Source organism: Leucoraja erinacea, chromosome 16, assembly GCF_028641065.1.
Source record: "Leucoraja erinacea ecotype New England chromosome 16, Leri_hhj_1, whole genome shotgun sequence".
NCBI classification, from domain to species: domain Eukaryota; kingdom Metazoa; phylum Chordata; class Chondrichthyes; order Rajiformes; family Rajidae; genus Leucoraja; species Leucoraja erinaceus.
Window position 1 is genome coordinate 24,886,661 of NC_073392.1, and position 23,369 is coordinate 24,910,029.

A 23,369-nucleotide genomic window follows, 5' to 3' on the forward strand; every position below is an offset into this window, starting at 1 on the left:
ATAACAAATGTAAAGCACCAACAAGAGTTGTTTTTTAAATGTGCTATATAAACAAATGTAACTTGACTTGTCTATAGTTGTCTCATTTGAACATTGCCTGAAGAGGTAAGTGTATGTTGGAACTTGTTCATAGACCACGGGGAGAACAAAAGACAGAGAGAGAGAGAGAGAGAACAGGTTGATCCAGAAACTGGCAGTACATGTTTTCAAGCTTTTGTACCTTCTCTCCAACAAGAGAGGGGAGAAGAGGGAATGACCGGGGTATAATCACACTCCTTTGTAAGCAAGAATGCACAAAGCTGAACGAGAGAGGATTTATCCAGTGTTCGACAACAACTGGTAAGAAAAGTTGAAGCAGTGGAGCATCCAGGCAATAGTGATCATGAAATTATTTACACGCATGACAGGAGGATGAGAAATTGGAATTAGGACAACTTTGAGGGACTACCTCAGGCAGTGAAGAAAGCCTTTATTGCGAGAGGATTTGAGTTTAGGAGCAAGGAGGTCCTCCTGCAGTTGTACAGGGCCCTGGTAAAACCACACCTGGAGTATTGTGTGCAATTTTGGTCTCCTAATTTGAGGAAGGACATTATTGCTATTGAGGGAGTGCAGCGTAGGTTCACAAGGTTAAATCCCGGGATGGCGGGACTGACGTATGATGAAAGAATGGGTCGACTGGGCTTGTATTCGCTGGAATTTAGAAGGATGAGAGGCGTTCTTATAGAAACATATAAAATTTTTAGAGGATTGGACACGGTAGATGCAGGAAACATGTTCCCGATGTAGGGGGAGGTCCAGAACCAGAGGGTCACAGTTTAAGAATGAGGGGTATGCCATTTAGGACTGAGATGAGAAAACATATTTTCACTTGTGAATCTGTGCAATTCTCGGCCACAGAAGGTAGTGGAAGGCCAATTCACTGGATGTTTTCAAGAGAGAGTTAGATTTAGCTCTCAGGGCTAAGGGAATCAAGGGATATGGGGAGAAAAGCCGGAACAGGGTACTGAATTTGGATGATCAGCCATATTGAATGGCAGTGCTGGCTCGAAGGGCCGAATGGCCTACTCCTGCACCTATTTTCTATGTTTCTATGAAAGATAAAGGAAATAAAGCCGTGTTTGTAAAAACCAAGCCATGAGCCAGAGGGGGAACTTAGCAGAAATCTGCCCTTGTTGTGCCTCAGTCAGCAGTGCTAATTGTTTATCTGTGACAGGATGCTGTAGACCTGCCTGCAGTGTCCTTATTTAACGTGATGTTCCTGCTGCCCTCTTCAACCTGCAGCACGTGGCTCAGGAAACACAAGAGATCTTCAAGTAAGCTTAGTTACACATGGAGCTAATCATCAACCTCTTCAAAGCACATCACTTGGCTTCCATGAGAAAATTGATATCTGTGCTGTGAGCTCTGTGCCTTCTCCCTCATTCAGATTCCGTTAAACATTTCCAAGGCCTTAACCCTATTTCCTGTCTCATTAAATGATTTGGAATACATCTTCTCTCTCTCCTCTCTCGCTCCCCTCTCTCCTCTCTATCCTCTCCTCTCTCTCCTCCTCTCCTCTATCCTCTCCTCTCCCTCCCTCTCTCTCTCTCTCTCTCTCTTACTTTCACTCTCACTCTCAAGCTCTCTCACCTATTTCTCTCCCTATCTCTCTCACCTATTTCATTCTTTATTTCTCTGTCTCATCTATCTGTCTATCCTCTTTATCTCTCTTCCTCTCTCCCCTCATTTCTCTACCCACCCCTCATTTCCCCCCCTCCTCATCTCTCTCTCTCTCTCTCTCTCCTCTTTCTTTGTATCTCTTCCTATTTCTCTTGCACTCTAATTATCTGCCTAGCTTGTTGTCTCTCTCTCCTTCCCTCTTTCACTCTTTTGTCCTCTCTTTGTTTGCCTGTCGCCTGTCTGTCTCTCTCTCTCTTATTTCCTCTTCCCATGGTCTATGAACAAGTTCCAGCTTTCAACACTTATCTCATCGGATATGGTTCCCATGGGACAAGCATAGGATGTGAAACAGGACTGTCGACGCTCCAAGATTTGCTGGGAACTCCAGTAGCCAACATCACTGCTATAGACCTCGGCTTCAGGGGAAGTGCTGTGCAAATTTATTGCAAAATTGTCCATGACCATTTTCCTTTATGAGTTCCACATTGTTGCTGATAGGAAACTGGTCTGTTTGACTTTAACATGAGAGTCATCCAATCAGGCAGCAACTTGCTTTCTGATTGGTTGCAGGGTGATCAGGGAGACTCCAAAGTGATCATGTGATGCTTCCTCTGGGTAGAAGCCTGACCAATCCTGTGTGCGTGTCTGCAACGAGCTGCCAGGGGTGGTGGTGAGGCAGATACAATAGTGGTGTTTAAGAGGCTTTTGGATAGACATACGGATCACGTGCAGGCAGATAAGAGTTGGTCATGGCATCATGTACTGTCTATGTTCTATGTTGTAACTCATGTTGTGTTGGCTTTTGGCACAGAAAATATGTCACAGGAACAGGTGCTTCAGCCCACAAGATCCGTGACAAACACAATGCCAAGTTAAATTCATCTCCTCTGAATTGAATTGGAAACTTTATGTCACATGTGACAAGTCACAGTGAAATTCTTTGCTTGCATAGCTAAGGTATACAAATAGTCGCCGATAAAAGTCGTGTACAAAGTCACAAAGTACCCCCACGCCAGGTCCCCCTTTATTCTCACTCCCTCCTCTCCTCACCGAGTCCTCCATTGTCCATTCTTCTCCTCCCTCCCTCATGGCAGTTCCCCCCACGCTGGGATCCCATTGTTCTTCCCCCTCACGGTGGTTCCTCCACGGCGAGTCCTCCTTTGTTCCTTTCCTCGGCAGCAGCGTCCTCACTTCCACATGTCCGTCCTCGTCAGGGCTGGATTTACGTATAAGCTAGACAAGCTTAAGCTTAGGGCCTCGAGATCATGGGGGGCCTACTCGCCTCGCTGCCTCACTGGCCATCCGCCCACCGGGACCTCCTACTCTTCGCCCGCTGACCGTGGCCACTCCACCGCCCTCCAGCAGCCCGCGGCTGTTGCCTTACCTGCAGCCTGGACTCAGCATCGGGCCTGATGTTTCCACACTGCAGATTCCCACTCCCCTGGGTTTGAATGCGCTGGGTCGTAGAGCTAGGCCCCCTAACCCTGGTAACATGAGTGGCTGTTCCACTGGGTCTTCCCCATTCCCCTCAAACCATGTGACCCCAGCTCTTCCCCACCTACACTACAGTCCTCATATCCACCTCCCCCCTGACCACCCACCACCTCCCCACCAGACATCGCCTCGGCCTCAGTCCACTCACCTGCCTCCCTCCGACCCCAACCCCCATCCTTGCCACAGGCCCAACACTCCAGCTTCAAATGGCGATCCAGGTAAGGCATCGCCCGCTCCGCGGTGAATCCAATATGTATTTTAAAACCAACTGTTTAATGACAGCATACAGTAGGATCTAAAAGTGTCACACTGTCACTGTCAGGTAGTCATGGTCCTTTAGTCGTGGGGGTGGAGGATTGGGAGGAGGGGGGCTCACAAGTGAAATAGCTTGGGGCCTCTCTTCCACTAAATCTGATCCTCGTCCATCAGTCAGCACCACCATCGACCACCGCACTGACTTCTCCATTATCGCCGCCAGATCCTCTGCGGATGTCTCCGTGGCGCCGACCCAGTGGCGCCTGCACCTGGTGCATTTCCCTTCATTCCCGTCATATCCATGTGTTCTACTAAAGGTCCCGTCCCTCATTGCCCTTGAGAAGGTGGGGGTGAGCCACCTTCTTAAACCACTGCAGTCCTGGTGAGGGAGCTCCCACTTTGCTGTACATTTGACATTCTTAATTGCTGCAGCTTTACAGGCCTGTAAATGAAACAATGCACAATAAATATACCACTATCAATTATGCAACTACTTAATAATCAGTAATACTAGGTGACCATAAGAGTGCAAAACCAAAGTCCGTAGTGCAACAAAAGCTACAGTCCATAGATGTTGCTGAGGTTAGTGTTATGCAGTGTTCAAGAGCCTGTTGTGCAGTGTCCAAGAAGCTGTTCTTGAACATAGAGGTCACAGTTTTCAGGCTCCTGTACCACCTTCTGGATCAGTGGTTCTTAACCTGGGGGTCATGACGTTTGGGGCTTTGCCGGGGGTCATGAAGGGGACACAAATAAGATATCAATTTGTTGAGCCCATGTTTAGGAACCTAACAAAGGTACATACCACATACAGTATTTTGTTTGCGTGCGCGCGTACTGGTGCCAAAAAGGCTAAGATCCACTGTTCTGGATGGTAGCAGCAAGATGAGATCATGGCCAGGGTGGTGTGGGTCTTTGTTGACGCTGGCTGCCTCTCTGATGGTGGGGAGATCAGTACCTGTGATGGGCCAGGCAGTGCCCACCACCCTCCGCAGTCTTTGTTCCTGGGTGTTTGAGTTTCCGAACCAGGCCGTGATGCATGCAGTCAGTGTGCTCTCTCTCTACCGTACATCTGCAGAAATTCGATAGACTATTCGTCGACAGACCGAATCTCCTCAATCGTCTGAGGAAGTAAAGGCGTTGATGAGGGTTCTTCATGATGGCATCATTGTGCAATGTTAAGATGCAGAGAAGGAAGGGGAGAGTAGGCAGAGAAGGGAAGGTGAGTGACTGTGTGGAGGCTGAGAGAGGGAATGGTGAAGAATGACCTATTCAGCAAAAGGACTAGGGGAGATGAAGAGTGGAGATAGGTTTGAAGGGGGTGGAAATGGCAGAATGTGCTTCGAATTACAGCAGTCAATGCAGGGCCTGCAGATTAATCCCCAAGTCGCATATATCGCCGTTCCTTCATCATCATCGGGTCTAAATCCTTGAACTCGCTCCCCTACAGCATCCGGGAGCCCCTTTCATGAAAGCACCACGCCCCCAGCTCCGTGTCATGGAAATAAGGTTTAAGGTGAGAGAGAAAATATTTAATAGGAATCTGAGGGGCGACATATTCACATACACCACCCTTTGTGTAAAAAAGTTACCCGTCAGGTTCCTATTAAATCTTTCCCCCCTCACCCTAAACCTATGTTCTCTGATTCTCTATTCCCCTACTGGGCAAAAGATTGCATTTTTCCTATCTATACCTCTCATAATCTTGAACACCTCTATAAAATCACCTCTCATGCTCCTGTGCTCCAAGGAATAAAGTCATAGCCTGCACAACTTCTCCCTATAGCTCAAGCCATTGGATCACGGCAACATCCTTGTAAATCTTCTCTGCACCCTTTCCAGCTTGACAACATCTTTCCTATAACATGGTGACCAAAGCTGAATATAATACTCTAAATGTGCAGAATAATGTCATGTACAACTGTAACATGACCTCCCAACTTCTATACCACTAGTGGGCCCGGTGTAAATGAGGCATCCTGGTCGGCATGGACAAGTTGGGCCGAAGGGCTCTGTTTCCGTGCCGTGTGATACTATACAACATGGAAGCAGGCCCCGCAGCCCGACACGTCCTTCCCAAGGGATATGAGGGATGGACGATAAATGCTGGCCTTGTTTGCGACTCCCACAAACAATGAATAAAAGATTCAGAAGGCAGAAATGAATGATTGAGAGTTGAGAGATGAGGTGTTGTTACTGGTGCTGACTAACGCAGTGTAGGAGGTGAGATCGAAGGTCAGGGTGGGTGTGGAATGCCGCATTAAGGCTGCAGTCGCCTGGGAGTTTGGGATTAAAATCAAATTTCCTGTTTTCCACTCAGCTGCTGTGAGCCAGGCCTCTGCCCATAGCACACTCTCTCTGGCTGCTGGCACTCCTGTGAACAGCCCTCTCCCTCTTCTCAAAGGCCTTTCAAATATTTTCCAGCCCACATCGCACGCAACCCACACCGTTTGCACTTTCGCTTTGTGAAGACAATAGCAGATTCTCAGCACCAGCTGCCTGCGCCTTCTCCCTGTGTTTTCTCAACTGCCTCTGCTGACTATTGGATGTGACAATTTCAAGACGGCTAATTTTAAAATCTATTTTCTGCTTGCTGGATTTTTTTTTTTGCATTTTGTTGCCCAGAGACAGCTGAATAGCGATGCTGGAAATAGCTGGGATTAAGCTTCTGTCAATAATGCAGGGAGAGTTTCATACTGGGCTCCAGTCCTCAGCTGGGTTATGCTGCACGTTGCACATGTCACATGACCCCTGGGACCTCTGGCAGATAAAGCAGGGTACCAAGCGAGGCTGTGTATGAGAACCTCCTCGCCTTGTCTTTGAGTCGGAAAGTCCTCAGTCTAATTCCCATGGCCGAAGTCTGTGCTCAAAATCCCGGGGGATTTGCAGTGCAGTACTGAGAGAGGGGCGGTACTGAGGGAGCGCCGCGCTGTGGGAAGGGCAGCACTGTGGGGGAAGCAGTACTGAGGAAGCAACACACTGGGGCATGGGCATCATGAGCACTATACCTATGAGGACAAGTGAATTTCTCAGTATCATGCGGCACATATGTAACTAGACTACCTGTAAACAGCTGAATGCAGTTTGCGGGGCTTTGCTTATGTGCTGATTTTAGAAGAATTTTAGTGTTGCTTAATGTTAGGGCAGGTGCTACAGAAATCTTTTTTTTTCCTTTGAAGAAATATTAGATTGTTGTTGCATGCCGTGTATATTTACCGAGTGGCTTCACTATGCCACTCCACTGGGACTAGCTTAGCTGGGGGCACATTGATTGGCATGGTCGAGTTGAGCCGAAAGGCCTGTCTCCACGGCTGTATGATGGTGTGATCTTTGAAGAAAAATATTTTTTATTATGTTGTGAATGATATTGTTTACGCTTGGCAACGGCAGAGGAAAATTCCGGAGTCCCACAGCACTGTTTGTGCTATTTGGGCAGAAGAGGTAGGTGGAAAAGTGGTGAGAGTGAAGTCTGCTTCAGAATCACCAGAAGTCTCCCTCACTCAGCATACTGCAGGAGAGCAGCGCCATGGAGATCATCCGCACTCACAGTGGCTCCTGCCTAAATGGTGAGGGGAGGTTATCTGGCCCATTGGGGCCTTGCTGGCCCTTTGAAAGATCTCTCTGATGTCGGCCTCTTTTGGACCCCAAATGTTGCCCTCCCTGGTGTTAATTGAGTTATCTTCATAAAGCCCCATCGAGTTGCTCTGTGTGTCCTCTCAGGCAGCCGCCTCTCAATTGTAAACATACTCTTTCTCTTCCCCCATCCATGCCAGTTTTAATTTAGCTTAGAGATACAGCATGGAAATAGATCCTTGGCCCACTGAGTCTACACCGACCATCGACCACCCATTCACACCAGTTCTACGTAATCCCACATTCTCATCCACTCCCTACACTGTAGGGGCAATTTACAGAGGCCAATTAACCTGCACATCTTTGTGATGTGGGGGGAAACCGGAGCGCCCGGAGGAAACCCACGTGGTCCTGGAGAGAACATGGACACCAGTTATGAGAGGAATCCGATGGACTCCGGGCGCTATGTTACTCCTGTTCCGCATCCGTCGGATGTTTCGAGAAAGACTTGAAGAACAGCAAAACACCAAGTGCTGCAGTAACTCCGCGAGTCAGGCAGCATCTGCAGAGAGTTGCACAGACGAACTCCATCAAGCTGAAGGAGGGTCCTGACCCGAACGTCATCAGTCCATTCCTTCTACAGATGCTGCCGGAATTGCTGAGTACCTTCAGCACTCAGTTTAGTTTATTGTCACATGTACTGAGGTGCAGTGAGAAGCGTATGTTGCGTGCTAGTCAGTCAACGGAAAGACAAAATTATTACAATCAAGCCATCCACAGTGTACAGGTGCATGATAAAGGGAATAAGCTTGAGTGCAAAGGGAATATGTTTAGTGCAACATGCTGAACAAGATGCCTATGCAATGCAAATTTATGGGCTTGTCCCATTTGCCTGCACTTGGCCCATATCCCTCTAAACCAATTCCTATCCATATACGTGTCTACATCCTTTATAACTAAAACTCTGATCTTGTGTGTGTGTGTGTGTATGTTTTTTTTGTTTGTTTTTCTCGCATGCATTCGCAACGGGTCCCTGTACTGATCCCCATACCAATCTCACTCCCCACTAAAAGGTCGACATGGACGAGGTGGGCCGAAGGCCCTGCTTGTGTGCTGCACTATTCCACAACTCTATGAAGGGAGGGATGGTGAGGAAATATTGAAAAGCTGCTGGAAATGGAAGGCAGTTGCCAGATGATCTTTGGTTGCCAGATAGGAAAGGCATTTGGATAGAGGTGAACGCCCGAGCCACATTGATAATGAGCTCAGTATCAACTGTTGGATAGAGCATAGGGCATTGAATTGTAATCATTCTGGGTTTGTTGTAACCTGTGGGAACGGAAATGGCCAGATGAGTATCAGTGAAAGGGTGTGTTTGAGAGATTGTGCGTTCCTCCACAGCAATTAGAGCTCAGGTTCAATCAGTCAGCAACAGGCCAAAAGGTCTCTCGCTGTCACTCCCAGGGAGTTTTACCAGGTGATTTGCTTGAGGTCGTAAAGATATTGTGAGGAGCTGAGAGCCTGTGGGCCTGAGGGCCTGAGAGAACCCCTTCCTGTCGACCAGCAGGGCTGGGACTTAGGGGCAGAGTCGAGAAATAACAGCCAGGATATCAGGAGTGAATATCAGAAACCATTCTGGGAGAACTCTGTCCAACATTGGCAATCGATGTCTGGTTAATTGTTAATTTTAATTTGGGATTGATTGTTATTGCGTTAACCCAAGGATACGGTATTACGGTTATTCATTGGTTGTATCATTGATTATTATATATTGTCTGGGTGTCATTGTGTTTATGGGCCTGTTTAAGCTGCAGCTAGTAAGTATTTCATTGGTCCATTACCCACACTGATGATAATTAAACACCATTGGCAACCTTGAGAAAGGTGGGCCTGTGGAGTTACTTCATCCATGAACCACACTCACGTTGTACCAAGGAACAATCCTAACGCACTGGAATTGGTCCCCCTTTTTTCGTTAAAGGGGGAGGAAAGTTAGTAAACAATATGTTAATAACCCATTGTCATAAATTATTTGGATTTATTCTTCCAAGTTACAAGGGAGGACTTGCTTTCAACATTAATCGAACAGTACAGCACAGGAACAGGCCCTTCACCCCACCACATTTACGCTGCCCATGATACTAATTACAACACACCTTTTGGCCCACAATGTCCGTGCTGAACATGACACCAAGATAAACTATTCTCCTCTGCCTGTACGTGATCCATATCCCTCCATATCCATACCCTTGTGCCGATCTAAAACCCCTTTAAACCCCACTATGCAGCGTGTTCCAGGCACCCACCACCCTCAGTATAAAAATACTTGCTCTGCGCATCTCTTTTAAACTTTGTTAATCTCACCTTGAAGATATGTCCTCTAGTATTTGATTTACCCACCCTGGGAAAAAGATTCTGACTCCTACCCTATCTATGCCTCTCATAATTATTTTACTTCTCTCATGTCTCCGACACTCCAGAGAAAACAATCCAAGTTTGTCCAATCTTTCCTGTACTTAGTGTGAGAGGGTGTTTAACGGCTGGCTCAGATTCGGTGGGCTGAAGGGCGTGTTTCCATGCTGTATCTCTCTCTCTCTGACTGCATGGTGGACTAGTGGGTTCAATGTCCAGGGATCTGTTGGCGGTTCCAGACCTGATTACAACAGGGAGACAGGTTCTTGATTCAAAAGATCTTGCACTACTGATCCAGACTCTGTGACCCTACATCTTCTCACAGCATCGGAGAATTTGAATTTAGCAGAAATATAAATCATTTGCATCATAATCAAATTACCCTTTTGCATAAATATTTGCATGGAAATGGAATCTATGCAGAGGATGGCTATACGGGTGGCATATTGAGCAGCACAGTGAGCCGCTGCCTCACAGCACCAGAGACCCGGTTCGATCCTGACCACGGGTGCTGTCTATATGGAGTTTGCACGTCCTCCCTGAAACCGCATGGGTTTCCTCCGGGTGCTCCGGTTTTCTCCCACATCCTAAAGATATGCAGGTTTATAAGTTAAATGGCCACTGTCAATTGCCCCTTAGTGTGTAGGGAGTGGATGGGAAAGTGGGATAACATTGAACAAATGTGGACGGGTGATCGATGATCGGTGTGGACTCAGTGGGATGAAGGGACCCTTTCCATGCTGTATCTCAAAACTAAACTCAACTAAAGATGCATTTTGGGGTTAAGGATTCAATGAACTGCATCATAAAGTATTGCAAATTAAATATTAATTCCTGCAATGCTGTAATCAGTTCCTACACTCATTAACCAAGAGTGGGAGCCGGCACCCTGACACCATACAGATAATCGAAGCGCTGCATTTTATCAGCAGCCACTGCTCACGGTCACAGCTACAGATTCCTGTAAAAGCACCCTGCTGGTTCCTTGATCAGTCAAACACACGGGAGCAAAGACAGACATTACTGGGCAAACCCGCCAGCTGCTGTAACCAAAGTCTCCCTTAAGCCATTGATCATCGGATAATCTCACTCTCAGAGTCATACAGCCCTTTCGGCCTAAATTGTCCATGCTGACCAAGATGCGCCATCTAAGCTAGTCCCATTTGCCTGCTTTTGGCCCATAACCCTCTAAACCTTTCCTATCTATGTACCTGTTCAAATCTTTCAAATGCTATTATTGTACCTGATCAACTACCTCCTCTGGGAGCTTGATGCACTTAATGTGTTAGAGTTGCACAGGACAGAAACAGACCCTTTGGCCCTCCATGTCCATGCTGGCCTTTTGGCCTATCCACACATTTACCTCCTTTAGTACAAAGATACAGCACGCAAACAGGCTCCTCGGCCCACCTATTGAATGACCATGAATGAATGAATGAATGAATGAATCTATGTCATCCCATTTTCTCATCCACTCCCTACACATTAGGGGCAACTTCCAGAGGCTAATAAATCTGCAAACCTGCACATCTTTGCGATGTGGCAGGAAACTGGCACCCGGAGGAAACCCACAAGGTCACAGCGAGAACGGCAAGCTCCACACACAGACAGTGCCTGAGGTCAGGATTGAACCCGGCCCTTGGGTGCAGTGAGGCACTGTGCTTCACCCAAGTATGTCCCTTTCAACATCCACAACTCCCCATCATCAAATCCCCCCCCCCGTCCCCCACAATTTACAATTGTAAGTGACAAAGACTGGAGGTGAAAAAGGGACAAAGTGCTGGAGTAACTCAGCGTCTCTGGAGAACATGGACAGGCAGCATTTCAGACTGAAGGAGAGTCCCGACCTGAAACATCACCTGAAACACTCCATGTTCTGCAGAGGTGCTGCCTGACCTGCTGAGTTACTCCGGCACTATCTTTTTTTTGTAAACTAGCATCTGCAGTTCCTTGTGTCAGCTAGAGGTGAAAAGGAGACAAAAGGGAGTCAGATGAAGTGGCGTTGAATGCAAAGCCGGACGGAGGGATATGGGTAGAAAGGATGAGAGGGGATAAACGGGAAATGTGAACTCGGGGATGGAAGATGAGCGTATGGAGGGGGGGATAGGAGCAGGGCGACTGGGGGTGGGGGGTGGGGGGCGATGGTGGGGGCGATGTGTGCGCACGGCACAGGGGTGGGTGGGTAGGGGGCAGGGGAAGGTGGGTGGTTACTTGAAATGGGAGTATTCAGTCCATACCCGAAACGTTGCCTATCCACAGATGCTGACCGACCCACTGAGTTCCCTCAGCATTTTGTGTTTTGCACAGTATTTCTGCACCAGCAGTTCTTTGTATCGCTAGGCGTGGCCATGTCAGTTTTCAATAATAGAACAACCTTGGGGGAGGTGGGGGGGGTTGAATGAAGGGATTTAAGTAGCAGTTAGCAGCAAATTAAGATTTTACATCTGTATAATATGCTGCTAATTGTAAGGGTGTGGCGTGGCCAGAGGACAAAGGTAAAAAGACTGAGTCAAGTGATGCGTCAGCGTTGGTTATGATGCAGAAATATATAATCTGTTATTGGTTTTATAATCAGTTCTATTGGTTCTGATAAACACAGGTTCTTGAGGTGTTTTGCCTTAAATTTTGAGATACAGATACAGAGAGGAAAAAGGCCCTTCGGCCCATAGTGTGAGCACCAACCAGTGATCCCCGCACACTTACACTATCCTACACACACTAAGGAAAGTTTACAATTCTACCGTGCCAATTAGCCTACAAACCTGCACGTCTTTGGAGTGTGGGAGGAAACCAGAATACCTGGGGAAACCCCTCACAGGGAGAACATACAAACTCTGTACAGACAGCACCCGTAGTCAGGATTGAAACCGGGTCGCTGGGGCTGTAAGGCAGCATCTTTACTGCTTCGTCACTTTTTTTTTTTTTTAGATTAGATAGCCTTTATTGTCATTCAGACCGAAGGCTGAAAGAAATTGCAGCAGTCATACATATAATACAATAAAAACAACAATAAACACATATTAACATCCACCACAGTGAGTCCACCCAGCATCTCCTCACTGTGATGGAGGCAAAAGTCTTAGGTTGTTGTTGTTCTTGATGGTTGAGGCGGACTTCCCATCGAAGTTTGTGTTAGTTTGGTTTATTATTCTTCCTTGTTCCAAGATGCAGGGAAAACAATTGGCTGCGTGCTCTTCAGTCAAATCATACCGTTCAAGGGTACATACACACGTACAAACTGTTGTCCGCAGAGGAAAATACCAGAGCGCACAATATTGTAGTTACAGGTAAAAAGTGCAAGGTCAGCAATGAGGTAGGATGGAATATTGTGACAGCTCCCTCTTACAGAATGCTGATGTCACACACGCACACTCCGGAATGTTAACATACAGAAGGCAGCCGGTCCGGACAGTCTCCAGTTTCAGATTCCTGGGCACCCACATCTCAGCTGATCTCAGGTGGTCAACTAACACGCACTCCCTGGTAAAGAAGGCACAACAGCGACTTTACTTCCTAAGATCACTCAGGAAAGTCAACTTGCCACAACAGCTGCTAGTGTCATTCTACCGTTGCCCCATTGAGAGTGTCCTGACACATGGCATCCTGGTGTGGTGTGGCAACAGTTCTGCGGCTGACAAGAAGGCTCTACAGAGAGTCATCAATACAGCCCAGAAGATCACCAACATACATCTGGGAAAGATCTATAGCTGTCGTTGCCTGCGGAAGGCATCACACATCCTAAAGGATTCATCTCATCCCGTACATCACTTGTTTGCCCTTCTGCTCTCAGGAAAGTGTTACAGGTCCATTAAATCACACACCACAAGATTAACAAACAGTTTCTACCCCAAGGGCATCACGACTCTGAACTCTGCTCTGAATTCACACCCCCCCCATGGCCAATATTTTGTGCTGCTATAACACTAAACTGAAATATTAAACATTCTGTCTTGACTTGACGCTTTTCTTGCTGTTATTATTTATCTGATATGTTGAAGCTCCGCTCGGGCAGTGAGCCTGAAATTTCATTGTATGTATTTACAATGACAATAAAGTGTATTATTATTATTATTATTATTATTATTAGAAGGACCACTCAGTAGTCTGATAATAGAGGGGAAGAAGCTGTTCCTGAATCGGGTGGTGCGCACTTTCAAGCTTCTGTATCTTCTGCCCAACGGAAGGGAGAAGAGGGAATGGCCGGGATGTGAGTGATTCTTGAGAGGAGGGGCAGGTAGTGTGGAGAAAGCAGGGACTTTGCAGAAGGACTCATTGGGAGAGCGGGCTGAGAAGTGGCAGATGGAATACAGTGTAGCAAAGTATGGAGTCACACGTTTTGGTAGTCGGAATAAAGGCGTCAACTATTTTCTAAATGGGGAGAGAATCCAAAAATTGGAGGTGCAAAGGGACTTGGGAGTGCTGGTGCAGGATTCGAAAAGGTTAATCTGCAAGTCGAATCGGTAGTAAGGAAGGCGAATGCAATGCGAGCATTTATTTCGAGAGGGCTGGAATACAAAAACAGGGATGTAATGCAGAGGCTTTTATAAGGCACTGGTCAGACCGCATTTGGAGTATTGTGAGCAGTTTTGAGCCCTATTTCTGAGGAAAGGTGTGCTGGTGTTGGAGAGGGTTTAGAGGAGGTTTGCGAGAATGATCCCAGGAATGATTGAGTTAACATATGATGAGCATTTGACAGCACTGGGCCTGTACTCGCTGGAGTTTAGAAGGATGAGGGGCACTTCATTGAAACTCACCAAACAGTGAAAGGCCTGGATAGAGTGTGTCAACCCGGTCAGCATAGACAGTGTGGGCCGAAGAGCCTGTTTCTGTACTGTAGAGCTCTGTGACATATCCACCAACGTCGCTTCAATTATTTTGCAACTATGGCAGTCGATTTACTGATCTCCGCTTGCCTTTGGGATGCGGGAAGAAACCGGAACGGCCGGAGGGGGTGGGGTTGGGGGGGGGAACGTAGACAGCACGGAGGTGAGGATGAAAGCGGTGTCTCTGGGCGTGCGTGTGCACAGGCTCCGGGCCTCTGTCAGACGGACAGCTGGGAGCGTGGCCTGCCCTGGTTGCTGCAGAGATTGATGAGATTGCCTGCATCAAAGTTACTGTTGAGGACAGCTGGACCCAGGGTAGGGATTAAGCGAGTGTAATGGAGAGCCCATGTAATACGTCCTCATCAATGATCTACAGTAAACAAGTACTCGGCATGTGACAGGTCCATTCAGAATGACATCAAGAGTTTTGATAGGAACCTAATGCATCAAGAAGGCACGGTCAACATATTCCTAACCATCCCGGCATCCAACTTGGCTTTGAATCCATTCACTTTTTCCTTCCTCGCTCTTGATTTAATTAGGACGGGGATCACTGGACGGGAAGGATGTGAGCAGATACTGGAGACTGGAGCGAAACACAAAGTGCTGGAGGAACTCAGCGGGTCAGGCAGCACCTGTGGAGGGAATGGACAAATGACTTTTCAGGTCGGGACCCTTCTTCAGACTGATGGAGTGGGGGTGGGGGGGGGTGGGAGAAAGCTGGAAAAGAGAGGTGGGGGTGGGGCAAAGCGAGAGAAGTGGTGGAGTTATTGCATTTACCGGCCTGTTAAGCTGCAGCAAGTAACAACTTCATTGTGTAAGAAGGAACTGCAGATGCTGGATAACTCAACGGGTCGGGCAACATCTTTGGAGACTCAGGAACAGCTTCATTCCCAGAGTTATAGCGGCTCTGAACCGGCCCTGCTGAGTGCCCCCCACCCCCATGGACTGTCTCCCTTGGATGATCACGTCTGCACTTTAGTCTGTTTGAACTGTGTTACTGTTGTAATGTTCTTTTTACAAACCATGTTTCTTGGGGTATCTAAATCTAAATTTTATTAGTTATTTAAGTTATGACATCGGATGGAAGCTGCAAACCCAAATCTCGTTGCACTTATGTGCAATGACAATAATATATATTATTATTATTATTATTATTATTATTATTATTGAAAAGGAATAGGTATCGTATTGGGTCGAGACCCTTCTTCAGACTAAAGAATTTCATTGTTCTATTGCGGGTACAGATGACAATTACACACTCTGGAATCTCGAACACCCACATATACACTGACAGAGTCTGTCTGAAGAAGGGTTTCGGCCCGAAACGTTGCCTATTTCCTTCGCTCCATAGATGCTGCTGCACCCGCTGAGTTTCTCCAGCATTTATGTGTATAACACTGACAGAGATCAGTCGTGCCCTGGTTTCCAGGTCACTGGGTCCAAAGATGGGAGGACCCGTTCTCGGATAGAAAATGTGCAGTTCTATCGCATCTTCCACCACTCACTCATCCAAAAGGAATGGGTGACTTTTCGGGTTGAGGTCTGAAGAAGGGTGAAGAAACGTCATCCATTCCTTCTCTCCAGTGATGCTGACTCTCCCGCTGAGTTACTCTATCATTTTCTATAACTTACCAAGCTTTGTCCCCCCCACCCCATTTCTCTTTATCAGCTTTCTCCCCCTAAACCCTCAGTCTGAAGAAGGTCCCGACCCGAAATGTTGCCTATTCATTCCCTCCGCAGATGCTGAGTTTCTCCAGCACTTTGTTCGTTGCTCATGTTTGAGTGAAGCCCGTGTTGTGATGTAGGAAACCTGCGAATAAAATAAGGAGAGATAATGACCAGATAACCTGCCATCTGATGTTTCTGCAGGGATAAATACTGGTGCCAATACACAACGTGTCAAAATAGACCAGGGATCATGTGTCCATCTGAGAGGGGATCTACGTCAATGATTTGGATGCCGGGATCAAGTGTCATATGTTTGATGAAAACCCTAAAAGTGTTGTCACGGGAAGGCAGGCTGGTGAGGAAATGCACACAGTGCTGGCGTAGCTCAGGTCAGGCAGCATCCCTGCACAACATGGATAGGTGAATAGGTGATTTTTGGGGCCAGACCCTTCTTCAGACACTTCTCAAGGGATGTTGCTTGACCCGCTGAGTTACTCCAGCACTTTGTGTCTTTCCTTGGTAAACTAACATCTTGTTTCCACAGGGTGGTAAGGAATGCTTTTGGCATGTTTACTTTCATCAGTCAGGGAAATGAGTACAGTTCAGTCTGAAGAAGGGTCCCCAGACGAAACATCGCCTATCCACATTCTCCAGAGATGCTGCCTGACCTGCTGAGTTACTCCAACACTTTGTGTCTTTTTGAGTACAGATTCCATCTAAACCTGCAGATTTATCTATTTTGAAGGATCTTAACTCCTTTAAAACTTATTTTATGACATCCAATACATACCACTCATCACATGCCTTCGTCACAACAATGGCACCTTTCTCCTCCTTTGTAAAGATAGTAATTGAGGCATACAGCACAGAAACAGGTCCTTAGGCCCAACTCGTCCGTGCTGACAAAGATGCCCCATTTAAGCTGGTCCCATTTGCCTACACTTGGTCCATATCCCTTTAAACCTCTCCTAGGATCACCTCTCAGCCCCCTGCACTCCAAGGAATAAAGCCCTAGCCTGACCGACTCCCTATAGCGTTTAAGAAGGAATTGCAGATGCTGGAAAATCGAAGGTAGACAAAAGTGCTGGAGAAACTCAGCGGGTGCAGCAGCATTTAAGAAGGAACTGCAGATGCTGGAAAATCGAAGTTAGACAAAAGTCGACTCCCTATGGCTCTCTCTATCTATTCCCCTCAAGTTGCATAAGGTCACCCCTAAGTCTCATTGTTATTGTCCCTGCCTCTGGCAGCCCGTTCCATATACCCATCCCTCAGGTTCCTATTAAATCTTTCTCCTCTCCTGAAACCTATGCCTTCTGATTTTTAATTCTCCTAGCCTGGGGATAAAGTTCTCCTGTTTATGATCGTGGATTTCAGTTCCTCGGCACCTCTGACCCTGACTCTATCCCGGTTTATGTTTGGGTATCTGAAATCTCCGGATATTAAGGCCCTTGGGCGTTGTCACATGTTAGAAATTTGCTGACAGATTTCCTCCCAGTCCCACACTGCTTGGTGTGTGGAATTCATCGCCCGCACTGTGACTGCTTCGTTTTGTGCTTCAGCTCAACCTTCAGTGTCTCATTTAATGATCCTTCCAACGTTTCATTCCTCCTTACCCCTTCCCCGTGCCCCACATGGACCTGCACCCATTTCTCCCCCTCCCACTCCCCCTCCCCCTCCACCTACATTCCTTCCTCCGGATTCCCAATTCACCCCTCTTTTAGCTTAGTTTAGTTTCGAGATAAAGCGCGGAAACAGGCCATTCGGCGCACCGGGTCCGCGCCGACCAGCAGTCACCACCCACTATACTATCCTACACACTAGGGACAATTTACAATCCTCATCAAAGCCATTTAACCTACAAACCTGTACGTCTTTGGAGTGTGGGAGGAAACCGGAGCACTCGGAAAGAAAACACACACGGTCACAGGGAGAAGTCCAAAATTGGTACAGAGAGCACCCAAAGTCAGGATCGAATCCAGGTCTCTAGCACTGTAAGGCAGCCACTCTATAGCAGTGCCACTGTGCCATCTCTTCAATCCTTATCATACCTTTTGTCTTTCCATCTCTGGTTTTTGTCAAAACCATCTGCCAATCACCCCCCTATCACAAGCCAGGCTTTATCCTGCTCCCACCCTCCTCTCTTCCAGCTTTCAACACCCCTACCACAGTCAGACTGTAGAAGGGTCCCGGCCTGAAACGTCGCCTATCTATGTTCTCCAGAGATGCTGTCTGGCATGGACTCGGTGGGCCGAAGGGCCTGTTTCCATGCTGTATCTCTAAACTCTAAACCAAACAAACCCACTAAGTTACTCCAGCACTTTTTAAATTGTTCCTTTTCACAGAGTAGGCACAAGGAACTGGAGATGCTCGAGTCTTGTGTAGACCACAAGGTGCTGGAGGGATATGCAGGCATACGAGATGAGGTTATCTTGGCAGCACGTTTATCTGAAATAAAAACAGAAAATGCTCAGCATTTGTGCGAGAGAAACAGGGTTAATGTTTCAGGTCTCAATCAGAGAAGTGCCGAAACAATTGGTGAGACCACACTTGGACTATTGTGTGCCCAGTTCTGGTTGCACTATTGCAGGAAGGGTGTGATGAGGTGAGAGATGGTGCAGAGAAGATTCACTGGGACTGGAGGACTTGAGACTGGATGGGTCAGAATTGTTTTCCTGGGGTTGCAGGATGTTGTGGGGTGAACTTATAGAAGTGTATAAAATCATGAAGGGCATGGATAAGATAAATGGTCATGTTTCTATTCCCCTTGGTAAGGGAATCTAAAAACCAGAGGGCATATGTTTAAGGTGAGAGGGGAACTTTTTCACTCAGTGGATATATGGAACGAGTTGCCAGAGGAGGTAGCCGAGGCAGGTACTATAACAACATTTAAAAGACACTTGGGCAGGTATATGGATAGGAAAGATTTAGAGGGATATGGGCCAAATGAGGACAGTTGGGACTGGCGTTGATGGTGCATCTTGGTCGGCATGGACGAGTTGGGCAGAAGGGCCTGTTTCTGTGCTGTGTGACACTGTGACTATTGGGGAGAGTGTCCTGTCCCAGAGTGAACAAAGGCCGGCTCCGTCCCCAGCCAGGCACAGATGGAGGGGAACCTGCTGCCTTTGTCTACCAGGCCCCCTTGAGGAACAAGATAGACTCGATGCTTCTGGGTGGGTCTCTGACGCAGGGCGTACGAGTAGTTTGAAGAATTGACCTGCTCCAAGGTGATAGCACTTCCCTTTAAATAGCAGACGAATGCACGGTGAAATCTGATGCCCCGCGAGCAACTGAAGCCAGCGGGCGCATGGTTTCACGTTGCGTTCCAGCATGCCTCTCCAGTTTCATTCCATTAACTCTCCACTCTCCCTGCTCTACCGTGGCTGCTCACAGCACAGCTGATCGGCTCAGTGCTAGTGGTGGCACCAGGGCAAAGGCACAGAGGGGCACGGGGGAGGAGACAGGGGGCCCGAGGAGAGAGGCTCAAGAAGAGAGAGGCAGAGGCAGAGGCACAGCGGGGCAAGGGGGTAGAGACACAGTGGGGCTGGGGCAAGAGTTTCAGGGAGAGAGGCCAAAGGCAGGCCAGGGGCGGGAGGCCAGGGGCAGAGGCAACATTGGTCAGGGGGCCAGAGGAACAGTGACCCAGGGGTCTGAGCCACAGTTAAGCCCAACACATGTGAGAAAGAATCTCTCATCTTTTATGTTTTCTTAGCTCCCTGGCAGGTGTGTATGTGTGTGTGTGTGTGTGTCTGTTTGTCTGTGTCCGTGTGTGTCTTTGTATGGATGTGTCTGCTTGTGTGCATCCTTGTGTGTGTGTTTTTCCGCAAGTGCGCATATGTGTCTCTGTGTGAGTGTATGTGAATAAATGTATTGGCCAAGTATGTTCACATACAAGGAATTTGCCTTGGTGCTCCGCTTGCAAGTGACAACATGACATACAGTGACATTAAGAATGACACATAAAACATTAAACATTAATAATCAAACAATATCGATTAAACATGTGAATTAAATAAAATACCAGAGCAAAAGGAGGCTACAGATTTTTGGTTATTGAGTAGAGCTACTACTCGTGGAAAAAAGCTGTTTTTATGTCTGGCTGTGGCAGCTTTGACAGTCCGGAGTCGCCTTCCAGAGGGAAGTGATTCAAAGAGTATGTGACCAGGGTGAGAGGGATCAGGGATGATCTTACCCGCTCGCTTCCTGGCCCTTGCAGTGTAGAGTTCGTCAATGGAGGGAAGGTTGCAGCCAATAACCTTCGCAGCTGATCGGACGATTCGCTGCAGCCTCCGGGTGTCACGCTTGGTGGCTGAGCCAAATCAGACCATGATGGAGAAAGTGAGGACAGACTCTACGATGGCCGTGTAGAATTGGGCCAACATTGCCTGTGGCAGATTGTGTTTCCTCAGCTGCCGCAGGAAGTACATCTTCTGTTGTGCCTTTTTGACTGTGGATATGATGGTGGCCCCACATTTAAGGTCCTTGGACTGGATTGTTTTTAGTTCCCAGGAACTTAAAAGACTCCATAGATGTGACTGTGGTGTTGTTGATGGTGAATGGGGGGAGGGGAGGGGGAGCTCTCCTAAAGTCTACTATCAATTCCACTGTCTTAAGAGCATTGAGCTCCAGGTTGTTGCGATGGCACCAGGACGCCAGCTGTGTCACTTCCTATCTTTAGGCAGATTCCACCCCATCCTGGATCAGTCCAATCAGGCTTGTGCCATCCCCAAACTTGAGAAGCTTGACAGAGGAGTCAGTGGAGGTGCAGTCATTGGTGTAGAGGGAGTCTAGGAGAGGGGAGAGTACGCAGTCAGGAAGCTGGTGATCCACCGACAGAGGGGTTCAGGCACAGTCAACTTGGAGAGTATATGTGCATGCGTGTGTGTCTTTATGTGTATGCATACCTGTGTGTGTCGTGTGCGCATGTCAGCCTGTGCATGTGTGTGCACCTGTGTGTGTGTGTGCCTGTCTGTGTGATCATCTCTGTGTATTTCTCTGTATTTCTATGTGCATGTGCGTTACTTGGCAAGGATTGCTGCGTGTGGCTTGATTTGTACGCATACAGTGTTATCTGACGTGACTGGATGGCACGCAAACAAAGGCTTTGCACTGCATCCCAGTACACGTGACAATAATAATCCAATACCGACACCAATGTGGCCAGGGCTCGAGGGCCTGAGCTACAGGGGGAGGTTGGGCAGGCGAGGACTTTATTCCTTGGGCCTCAGGAGGAAAAGGGGTGATCGTATAGAAGTGTATAAAATCATGAGGGGAATAGATAGGTTGGATGCAGGCCTTCATGAGATGGGACATTGAATACAAGAGCAGGGAGCTGAATCAATCAATCAACCTTTATTGTCATCTTGCAAAGCAACAGTTGTACAGTGCAAAATGAGAAGACGTTTCCCAGGGAATACCGGAGCATCGCACATGAAACTTAAAACATGTCACACATAATAACAATAAAAAACAATCCAGTCCCTGATGAAACAGTTTAAATAGTTAAAAGCAGGTAAAACGGCAACATTAAAGTACATTAAAAACAATCATTAAAATGTCCAGGGCAGCTGATTTGAGTGGCCAGTGCCAGAGTTATTAAAATGTCAGTGCAAAGCCACAGAATCTGGTGGAGTGACTGTTTAGCAGCCTCACAGCCTGTGGCAGGAAGCTGTTTAGCAGTCTGGTAGTCCGGGCTTTGATGCTACGGTATCTCTTGCCTGATGGCAGAAGATCCAGGTGTGTGTGGAGGGGATGCAGTTTGTCCTTAGCTATTCTCAGAGCTTTTTTCAGACAGCGGCTCTGGAACAGTTCTTGTACAGAGGGTAGGGAGGCAGTTCTTGTACCGAGGGTGCAACCTTATAAAACTTTGGACACCCACAGCCCGGGGTGGAATTGTGATCACCACACTACAGGAAGGATGTGATAGCTTTGGAGAGGGTGTGGGGAGATTGACCAGGATGTTGCCTGGGATCGAATGGCTCAGTTACGACGAGAGAGTAGGGAGGACAGGACTGATATCCCTGGAACAGGCGGTAAAGAGCTCCGCTCTATGATCTTTGGTAAAGAGGGGCCAGGATTGAACAGTACAACATTAAGATGAGTATAGATAGGGTTGACCTCCCATATCAGAGGTACATAAAACTAGAGGACATAGATTTAGGGGAAGGGGGTAGTCATTTTGTGAGGCTCTGGGAAGATATTCTTCATCCATTGAGGTGTGGACGCAGAGTCACTGGCAGTGTTTAACAAGTGTCACGACCAACACTTAATCACCCATGGTCAAAGGCCGCAAGCTCTTAATACGGAAGGGTGTCCACTGGTCATGATCAGAGTGTTTAGTTGTCATCTGTACCAGCAACAGAAAATGAAAGTCTTACTTAGTGTGGCTTAACAGATCTGTAAACTCGATAACACACAGATAAATATATAATAAATAGCACAGTAAATTAATAACCGTAAAATACTAGGTAACCATGATATTGCAAAATCGAAATCCGTAGTGCAGCCAAGACACAGTCCACAGTAGATCACAGTTGCTGAGGTTAGTGTTGTGCAGTGTTCAAGAGCCTGATGGTTGCTGGGAAGAAGCTGTTCTTGAACCTGGAGTTCACGCTTTTCAGGCTCCTGTACCTTCTTCCCGATGGTGGCAGAGAGATGAGAGCGTGGCCAGGGTGGTGTGGGTCTTTGATGATGCCGGCTGCCATTTTGTGGCAGCATCTCCTGTAGATCCCTTCGATGGTGGGGAGGTCAGGACCCGTGACGGACCGGGCAGTGTCCACCACTCTCTGTCGTCTCCTCTGTTCTAGGTGGTTGAGGTGACTTCCCATCTATGTAACATCGAGGAGCAGAGAATGGGGCAGGAGCATGACACATGACAGAATTATACTGACTGCTTAACAAGGCCTACAGTGCTGCAGCATTAATCTCAGGGATTTATTTTTTATGGGGATTTACATTCAGTGCTGGTTTACACCAGCAGTTCCAATTGTTCAGTCATTTCAAGCAGTCTGCAGAACCTAACAATGGAAGATTAGAGTGGGAGCAGGTCACTTGGTGCAGCTGGTCTGGGCTGGGCTTGGCACATCACCCACAGCAGGTCACCACGGCAGCTTTTATGTTCCCCTCCCACTTCCCTCAGCCCCTACCCTCCCACTGAGGTGTTGAGCTGAGGCATGGTTTCTCTCTGAGTGGGTGTAAAGGCCCAGGAACCAGTCCATCCTGTGACCTGGGGAATGCTCATCACCAGCCAACGCCACTAGTTCTGGTGTTTAAGAAGGAACTGCAGATGCTGGAAAATCGAAGGTACACAAAAATGCTGGAGAAACTCAGCGGGTGCAGCAGCATCTATGGAGCGAAGGAAAGAGGAAACGTTGCCTATTTCCTTCGCTCCATAGATGCTGCTGCACCCGCTGAGTTTCTCCAGCATTTTTGTGTATCCACTCGTTCTGGTTCTGGTTGATTACTGTACATACACCCCATAAGTGGTTA

General features: G+C 47.6%; 1 long non-coding RNA gene across 1 annotated transcript in view; it reads left to right on the forward strand.

Moving 5' to 3' along the window:
* Positions 1–211: 211 nt before the first annotated feature.
* The window catches only part of LOC129704659 (uncharacterized), a 104,652-nt gene continuing 81,494 nt past the window's right edge, over positions 212–23,369 (forward strand). Inside the window, exon 1 of the long non-coding RNA XR_008724753.1 lies at positions 212–339. This is a non-coding gene — a long non-coding RNA (uncharacterized LOC129704659). The remainder of the gene's footprint in view (positions 340–23,369) is intronic.